Source organism: Pinus tabuliformis, chromosome 1_2 (assembly GCF_031772625.1).
Source record: "Pinus tabuliformis cultivar Carrire ecotype Pingquan chromosome 1_2, CPIR1, whole genome shotgun sequence".
Classification (NCBI taxonomy): Eukaryota; Viridiplantae; Streptophyta; class Pinopsida; order Pinales; family Pinaceae; genus Pinus; species Pinus tabuliformis.
The window spans coordinates 567,736,303-567,745,036 of record NC_142298.1 but is presented as its reverse complement, the minus strand read 5'-3'; the positions used below and the strand labels follow the sequence as shown (position 1 = coordinate 567,745,036).

The window sequence follows — 8,734 nt, the reverse complement described above, 5'->3', positions numbered from 1 at the left end:
CACCTCATACAAAGCAAGATCACCCAACAATGTCTTCAAAGAGAAACCAACAACACTTCCTTGCAAATTACAAAATTCCAGCCTTCTGGATCTCTTGGATGAGGGATCCATATATAGATGTTTACAGGAGAGTGAGTCAGCTTCTGGGATTTTGATTAGTGTCATTTCACTGATAGTTCTTGGTTCCACATGGAGATTTCAGATCTCTTACTCATCCCTGGGCGAACTCAGAGAGGCAAGTGTCAAATGAGCAGTTTCTAGAAGATTCTCTGTGTTTCCACCTAGCAAACTGCTTGTGCCATTTGTCTGCTCTCGCTCATCGCACCCTATAGAAGAGCTTTCTAGTATGTATTGCACTTTTTGCATGTGTCAGGTGAGATGCATCACACCTTTAGCACTGGGCAGTCTGTATGGTCCTGCTTTGACTAGTTCTGAGTAGTTTTTCATGGAGAACTTCTGGGAGATGATGTAATCAGCTGACCTTGCTCCTTTAGGGTATGAAACAACACTTTTAGGGACTTAGAAGCCCTTGGTTTATGGACATGTATGATTGAGGTTGCAGTGCCCAAATATGTCTATAACAGTTGCCCCCTAAAGCATGAGGTCGTAAATCCTTTGATGTCGGGTGAAATGCTTTATAATGAGGATCCGAGGTTTTTCGCACTAGAAGGTGCCCTGTAATAAGATACAATACAATACATTATCTTCATAATATTTTCATGATCTAGCTGAGGTGGGAATTCCCATGCTCAGCTTGATAAATTCATTTTCATGTACATAGGACAGACAACCGCTTGTGTGCAGACTGATGATTCTGGTAGAGCCATCATCCCTTAGTTTGGATGATTATCTGTGCAGCAATGATGTACATTTGATGTCTTTATTTTCCTAATTATATCGCAGCCTGGATGGATGAAACTAGATCCGAGGTCTTCAAAACGCGTTCAATCTTCGCCTGAAAGTACAAGTCGATCCATGTGAAAAGATGTTCTGATGTCGAACATGGAAGGACATCTCCTAATTACAAGCCAATGATGCGAGTTGTTAACGGATGTGAGAGGAATCACCGATGATGATGATGATCCTCAAGGTACTGCAGTACAATTTACATGGTGTGAATACATGAGTTGATGTCGAACACCACGCAAAGTCTTTCGATTGCAGGCCATTAGTGAAAACCTGTCACCAGAAGTGAGAAACTTGCCATTGAGGCATGCAAGCTTCAAAGTACTGGAAGGGTTGTCCCTAAGTCGGCTTCTTGGATAATGAACTGATGTCGACAAGAAGTGACCCGTCGTAGGAGGGAATTAATGGATCCCACATCTACGACACAGAACGGAGCAAATGATTTTGTAGAGGTGAAAACAATCTGATGATACAGGGTTCAGGGTGGCAGTCATGAAAGTATGAAGCATGAAGGTATTGCAATGGATGAGACACAAGCTGGGTAGGTGAATTCTCTGAGCGACTTCTCTTGAACATATTAGTGACACTGAAATGGATTGGTAGCGTTAACCCCAAAAGTGGATGGTACGGTGGACCAATGGTGGTATGACTGGTGAACGGAATAACCCAACCCGACTCAATCATGGTGATGGAGTGAAAGTTTCATGTTCAAGAGCAACCTGCTACCAATGAAATTTCTTCAAGTTTTCTTCCCAATTTTCCCCAGTCATTTTTGACCAGTACCTCTTTATTTTTGTCAAGATTGAGGAGGATAACATATGCTTGTTCTATAATTTTCCCTTCGGGCAAACCCGTCACTATGTTTTAACGACCCTAGCGACAGTGAAACTCGCTCTTGTCTGAATGGACAAGTTTGTCGCTATTTTTTTAACGAGTTTAATGACAAGGATAAATCGGTTCTTTTCAATTTTAGAAAGTCTGAAAATAGACGGAAAGAAGACTCCAATATTCCTTTTTCGTAATATAATCCCTTAAGTCTGAAAAAGTATAAAACAATGCGAAAGGGATGACTTTTCTATAGTTTTAACGAGCCGAACAAGACAAACGCTTGATCTTTTTGTGTAATAATCCCTCAGGTCCAAAAAGATTAAAATCTAGAGGAGGGATAGCACTTCCAATCACTTTAACGAGCTGGAGAGGCAAATTTCTCGACAATCTTTTCATATTTTATGAGTCAGATGAAAAGAGCTTAAAGGAGACTCATTTTTTGAGGAACGAGTGATGTTTTCATATAGCAGCTGGTTCTAGGTAAGGTTTGGAACTTTCCAATCATGGCAGTGTAAAGAAGGTGGCTAATAGGATCACTCGTCGTAGTTGTTCCTCAAAAGGGGTAAACAATCAAATGGAGGTGAATGATCAGCTAAAACAGAGTGGGGGTGATGGTAAGAACACGACCAAGGCTTAAAAGCTGATGATAATCATTCACAATGGTTATTTACTGGAGGTGGGTTCATTTTTTAATGAGCTTAAACTCTGGTGGAACATATTCTCATTGCTAGGTTTAATTTTTAACGAACTTGAACTTTGCGTAAAACTGCTCGTGCCAGTGGTATAATAAGGATGTCTTATCGATAGGTTCATTTTTTAGGGAGCTTGCACCATTCGAAATTATGCTCCGACTCCTTTTATTATGTAAGCTAGGAACGACCAATCCTATGAGTTTAAAGGGTTAAGAACCTACAAACTAAGAAAATAAATGGTCGTTTTTCACTTGCACGCAAAAAGTTTCGCATGCCCCCAGGTATAGCGAAGTAGAGTTTCCCAGGTTACCCCTCAATTTGCAGACAAAACATTTGTTCTATCAGGAAAGGCCTACTTTTTCCAAGTTACCCTTCAATTTGTAGACAAAACATTTGTTCTATTGGGAAAGGCCTACCTTCTAACAGACGTATCTTATTCCGGTCTAATCCCATTTTCCTAAATGGACGGGTGTGTTAGACCAGTCATATATCCTCTGCGAAAACCTACCCTATACCTGAAGTTTTCCTGCCGAAGCAGACCAAGGTGCATGCCCCCTCGGTTTCAGTTACGACCACCGAATCACTCGCGCTCATTAGGTGGACGAACTGGAGATTGTTGAGACATTCCTTGCGCAAAAAGACCTGTCAAGGATGGCATTTGACTATTAGCTATGTGTGAACCGGGGAATGAAAGTTGGTCTACGAGCTGGACCACTCTGCCTTCATGTGAAAAACACATTACTCGAAAGAGTGAGGAGACAATGGCTCCCATGCTATAAATGTAGTCACGTCCAAGGAGTAGATTGTAATCTAAAGGTCCTTGGACTACCATTACATTTAGATAAACGGTTTTCCTTCTCAAAGTTATAGGCAAATCTGGAAGGATCCCTAACGGTCGACTGGTTCCTTTGTCAAAGCCTGTCAGATGTCGCATCTCAGGTAGAAGCGATGGCGAACCAAGCGCTTTCCAAGCAGTTGAGGAAAGGATACTCACAGAAGCCCCTTCATCTATGATGGTACCAACCATGACCATTCTATAAGTTTGCACTATGATTCGGAATGGTACATTAGATGGTAAACGGGGTCTGCCTAGTAAATTCTAATCGAAGGAGACAACTAGGTTGCTTGGAGGTGGGACCGAATAAACGACTGAACGGGGTCTGCCTAGTAAATTCTAATCGAAGGAGACAACTAGGTTGCTTGGAGGTGGGACCGAATAAACGACTGGATACACTTCTGACGAACTTCCTTCCTGCGGTAAAGGAACAGGTAGATTGCCCCCATGTTCATCGGAGTCTGTATTTACAAAAAGAATTTGAACAGTGTCATTCTCATTCTCTTTGGTGACTGTATCATCTGAAGGTAAATCCTCTGAAGACAAGATGGGGTCGACTGTCGTCTCGACCTATTGACTTTGGTCTGATGTGGACTTAGAGGGTTCATCTTCAATGATAGGTGCTTCAACCGACAACAAAGGTGTGTTAGTCAGATTTTCAACTAGTAATGGACTCGACAAGAGTTTCTTGTATCCAGGAGGAAGTCACTGCGGTGATGCAGGACAGTTATCCAAGACTCTTTTAGCTTCATCCAGGAAGGGACAATGGTGGAGGGCATGATTGCCTTCACATAGTCTGCAAGGAAATTTAGATTTTCCTTTCTGCCTGGTGACTTCGTTTTCACTAGTTAACGGTGTACTCTCAACATGATCATCAGAGGTTGACGACACCAGATTGTGCAAGCGGGGAGACCAGTCCCTTAAGATCCATGGGATGCAAGGACAATCTCGATGATAATGGTCCCCTTTGTAGATGACACATGGAGATTTAGGTTTGGATGGTGCAGTGTGTGGATTTTCGCTAGATGATGCACGGTTGCCCCTTTTCGCCGTTGGCTCCTTCTTCTTCTTCTCCTTCCCTTTCTTCTTCTTCTCAGTTACTTGGTTTTTAGTTTTACTAGTTTCACCAAGTGAAGAGGAAGAAGGAGAGGGAGAAACAAACGAAGTAGAAGGTTGGGGGGTGACTCTAGTATCATCTAGTTGCTGATTTGATTGCTTAGGAATCACGGTGTTTTGAACGACAGAGGTCGAGAAAAGCCATACCGACAGGCCAATTGTCAATCCGGGGAGGGACAATGTGGCCATATGAGGTGCACCAACATCTCCCAAAGAGGAGAATGGACTAGGATTTCCCCAAGGGGAAATCCTTGGTTGGTGGATTCCATTTTCTCAACCCAAGATCAACGAGGGAACAGTGACGCTATTCCGTTTAAAATAAATTTTAGATGCTTTGACACAACTTGCTTTTTCAATTTTTAGGAGTCGAGAAAAAGCTAAAGATGACTCTAGTCGCCTTCGATTTTTAATGAGCCTAAAGTGACAAGTGCTCAGATGGACCTTTTCCTTTAAGGAGTCTGAAAAGGAATGAAAGAGACTACTTTGGAAATCTAGATAGAGGTATTACCAAACCAATCGCAAAATTGGAGAATACTTTTTATGGTATGACAGTCAATCTTCCCGAATGTTGTGTTCAGTGCATTGCGATCGATAGGGCGGCAGACACGGCTTCCTAAGGATAAAGGATATAGCCTATTGTGGTCTCCCAATATATACTCGATGGTACGTGGGAGCACAAGTCCGTACTAGCACTTGTCGTGTCAAAGAGGAGGAATCACCCAACCTACGATAAAAGCGACAGTTACCAGGCTTTACGATGTCAGAATACGTCTCTAGCCTAGACTTCTATATGTTGTGCGTTAGGTTCCAAAGCGTTTTTATGTTCATTGAATTTATTTTACAGTTGATCTTTCTTAAGAAATTTTCCTTTTAGGTTCACCGCGTGATGTAGATATACAATTCCTAAAATGCAATCTAAGATGATAAACAATCGTTTAATCTTCTTTTTGCAATGAAAATCCTAGCTACTAAGGAAAGAGAAATGAAATTCTTTCAACATAAAGCAGAGAGCACACACTAGATGCACTATCCTAAATCACAATCAACAAGAAATCTAAATGCAAATGCACATGCATGTATTTGTTTTCGCTTTCTTAATGTGTGAATGAAAAAAATAATGCTAGGTACAAATCTGAATTATTCATTCTTTCAAAGCAACAGTGCTACCAGTTTTCTTTTAAAAAAACGACAGGAATGCAAGACGACACTTTGCGATTTTGAATTGAAAACTGCTTTCGACACTTGAAATACTTATAAATTCAGATCAAATACAAGACTAACAGTGTAATCGACTATAAAAAAGTGAAGTATTCTTTTCTTTGACTGAAAATGACACTTGCGACACTTTCAAATCAAAAGACGACAGTTCGATTAAGCTACCATTTTGTGAATGAAAACTGTGAATGGCGAAAAATACATAAAAAAATTCACAAATCTTTGTACATTGGAGGTTGGATGATGCAAAGGAAGGGGGTTTCTACAATGGTCTACTGATCATAGACAACAAAACCCTTGAATAAAACTGAAGACAGTGAAGAAAAAACCAAAATCTGGAGGCAGAAACAGTCTTACCTGATCATCGCACCTGTAACACAGGGAAATAGGGATGCATCTCACGTACTGCACACGGGAGGTGCGATGCATCCAGTTTGCCTAAAGGAGAGGGTGTGATGGTCTAGGAACGACACTTTAACTTGGTTTTTGGTCAGAGTTTTCAGTTTAGTTCAGGGATTTAGGTCGAGCAAATGATAGTCAGTAACTACAAAGTATAGGGCTGATCTAATGAGGTTACTCAAGCTACCTCTAGGGCACTTAGGATATTTGCAAGTCAATTGTTCAGTTCATAAACAAACCCAGAGATTGACTAAAGCAGCATTGATCTACTTTGCACTTGCATAGCAAATGCAATTCGAAGGCTAGCTGGCTTGAATTCAGGCTCTGTTTGTGGTTTATGAATCAAACAAATAGAGACAAGCAATCAAACTAATCACTCCCCAGCAGAGTCGCCATTTTGTTATCGGGAAATCTAGTGTCTATGCAGAGCTGCTAGTCCCACTAAGACAGGTAGCTATCTTAGAAACAAACAGATTAAAGTCACTTGTTTTTCCTTTACAAGAGAGAGATGAGAAAGAAGCAGAGAGTACCAACCTCAGTCTTCCGCTTGGCTCCTTGCTTGTTTCCTTTCTCCTTTGACAAAATCTCGCCACTGCTTCCTTACTTGTCCCGCTTCAAAGAGCACCTGTAGATTCACAGCAGCATAATACCATCAAAGCATAGAGATCTTTCACTGTAAACAATATAGGAACATATATCTATATCTATATATATATATATATATATATATATATATATATATATATATATATATATATATATATATATATATATATATATTGACCATACAAATGCATATATCAACACAATATTCAGATATACACAAGAATATGGAGGAAAACTCAAATAGCTTTATTAGTAAAAGTAGTAAAAGAGAGAATTACAACCACTTGGTCTGACCCAGCGCCATCCTCCCAGCATGAAAGCCCTCTTCACCTCATACAAAGCAAGATCCCCCAACAATGTCTTCAAAGAGAAACCAACAGCACTTCCTTGCAAATTACAAAATTCCAACCTTTTGGATCTCTTGGATGAGGGATCCATATATAGATGTTTACAGGAGAGTGAGTCAGCATCTGGAATTTTGATTAGTGTCATTTCATTGATAGTTCTTGGTTCCACATGGAGATTTCAGATCTCTTACTCATCTATGGGTGAACTCAAAGAGGCAAGTGTCAAATGAGCAGTTTCTAGAAGATTTTCTGGGTTTCCACCTAGCAAACTGATTGTGCCATTTGTCTGCTCTCGCTCATCACACCCTATAGAAGGGATTTCCAGTATGCATTGCACTTTTTGCATGTGGCAGGTGAGATGCATCGCACCTTTAGCACTGGGCAGTCTGTATGGTCCTGCTTTGACCAGTTCTGAGTAGTTTTTCATGGAGAACTTCTGGGAGATGATGTAATCAACTGACCTTGCTACTTTAGGGTATGAAACAACACTTTTAGGGACTTAGAAGCCCTTGGTTTATGGACATGTATGATTGGGGTTGCAGTGCCCAAATATGTGTATAACACACCTCTCCCTTTTATAAAAACAAAATATTTCCTGCTTGACATATGATGCAAATTTTTAAATATAATCCTTGTACAATTAAACTAATTTGTAGTGCTTACATTTTTTTATAACCTTTTGGTTTAGAGGGAATACCCTAAAAAAGGTCCAAGTGCTCTTTTATGAGATCTCCACAAGATCTCGCAACTTTATCTTGTGGGTCAAAAATAAGTGCTTGATCATATGCTTTGAGTGCAACTTTTAGATCCTTCTTCTTCTCAGAGGCATCACTCATATTATTCCAAGTTGTTACGTATCCCCATTGAAGTTCCACAACCTTGTGAGAGTGTTTGATAGCCTTATCTAATTTTCCATCACTTGCATAGCCAAGTGCGTTTTAAACCTATGCAAGAGCTTGAACATCGCCCTCCCATTTATTAATAGCATGTTCAAGGTATTTAGTAACAAGAGGGTAAAAATGATTCCTCAACATCACAACACCCAATTCTAAGTATTCCACTATATTGGATTCACCACGACAAACTCGCTCATGCATTTCTTTGGCAGAATTTTCAAGCTCTCTGTGAATAAGGAATTGAAAAACAACAAAAAATCTCCCAACCCCAACCAAACTAATTAATGCTCCAAGGTAAAATAACTGTATTCCAAATTAAAATAATTCGCTTACTTCATAAACTACATTTGGTGTCGCAGCTTCACTAGCAAATGCGACTTCTTCAAGGCTTGAGGAGGAAGAAAATTCAGACAAAAGAATCCAGGTCCAAAAGTGAGAATCCAAACCGCATTGCTTGTCCTTGGCTGGATGTAAACTTCTTCTAGAAACTTCTAGATCAATTATTGGTTGTCTTTGCCTGGATGTAAACTTCTTCTGGAAACTTCTACATCAATTACTGCCACTATACGCAGCTCTCTGGTCCCTCCAAATAACTATGGTGTGACAACGGATCTTGCAGAAGACGTATAATATATCCCGCATCTTTGCAAACTCCCACAAGTGAGCCTCGGCCACGAGACACTGCACGCATCTATTCTTTTGTAGATTAGTTTGATCACCCATCATTCACACATTAGAAATATGCACAATCCAGGCAGTCTATGCAATAGCCCCCCATGAAATAGAACTTTAAATATGCATCAAACTAAATGCCAGTAATGCCCTCGATGGTATCATTGATAAGCAAGATATGCACATATGAATCAAAAAAACATCGCGAGTCAAACCCTCAGA

General features: G+C 40.3%; 1 pseudogene; it reads right to left on the bottom strand.

Annotated features, from left to right (window-relative positions):
• Positions 1-7,603: 7,603 nt before the first annotated feature.
• Positions 7,604-8,531, bottom strand: LOC149206872 (tetratricopeptide repeat domain-containing protein PYG7, chloroplastic pseudogene; annotated as a pseudogene).
• Positions 8,532-8,734: the final 203 nt, after the last annotated feature.